A 569-nucleotide genomic window follows, 5' to 3' on the forward strand; every position below is an offset into this window, starting at 1 on the left:
GGGGACCCCGACGCGGCCGCGCTCCATCAAGGAGAGCTCCCATTGGCTGCCCTGCCCTTGGGAGGCGGGATCAGCCGCACGGGAACCAATCGTTAGGCTCCAGCGCTGCTGCGCGGCAGCCATTTTGTTTGCGGGCGCAGCCGCCATCCTTGTTGAGGGCGGCCATCTTGAGGGCAGCTATCCTTCCCTCGGGATAACCCGCCCCCCCCCGGTACTGGGGAATCACGGAGAAAAGGGGAATCACGGAGAAAAGGGGAATAACGTTGGGTTAAACCCCAAGAGAGCCCTTGTGCACCCCCCAAACTCTCTACCCTGCTCCTGTCCCCCTCAGTCATGGGGATCCCCAAGGCCCTGGGGAAGGGAAGACAACAAGAGCAATTTATCCATGGTTAGAGGTGCTTTGTTGTTTTGTTTTCTTTTTGTTTTCTTTTTTTTTTTTTCTCTCCTTTTTTCTCCTTCTTTAAAAAGTGCAGTTTGTACATACTGACCTTACAAAAGCAGGTTAAAACCGAGGGCCGGGCGCCCGCCCCCATCATGCCGGGAGTGATACCGCCCCCCCCCCCCAAAAA

The sequence above is a fragment of the Calidris pugnax genome, unplaced genomic scaffold, assembly GCF_001431845.1.
Source record: "Calidris pugnax isolate Ruff unplaced genomic scaffold, ASM143184v1 scaffold170, whole genome shotgun sequence".
In the NCBI taxonomy this organism is placed as follows: Eukaryota; Metazoa; Chordata; class Aves; order Charadriiformes; family Scolopacidae; genus Calidris; species Calidris pugnax.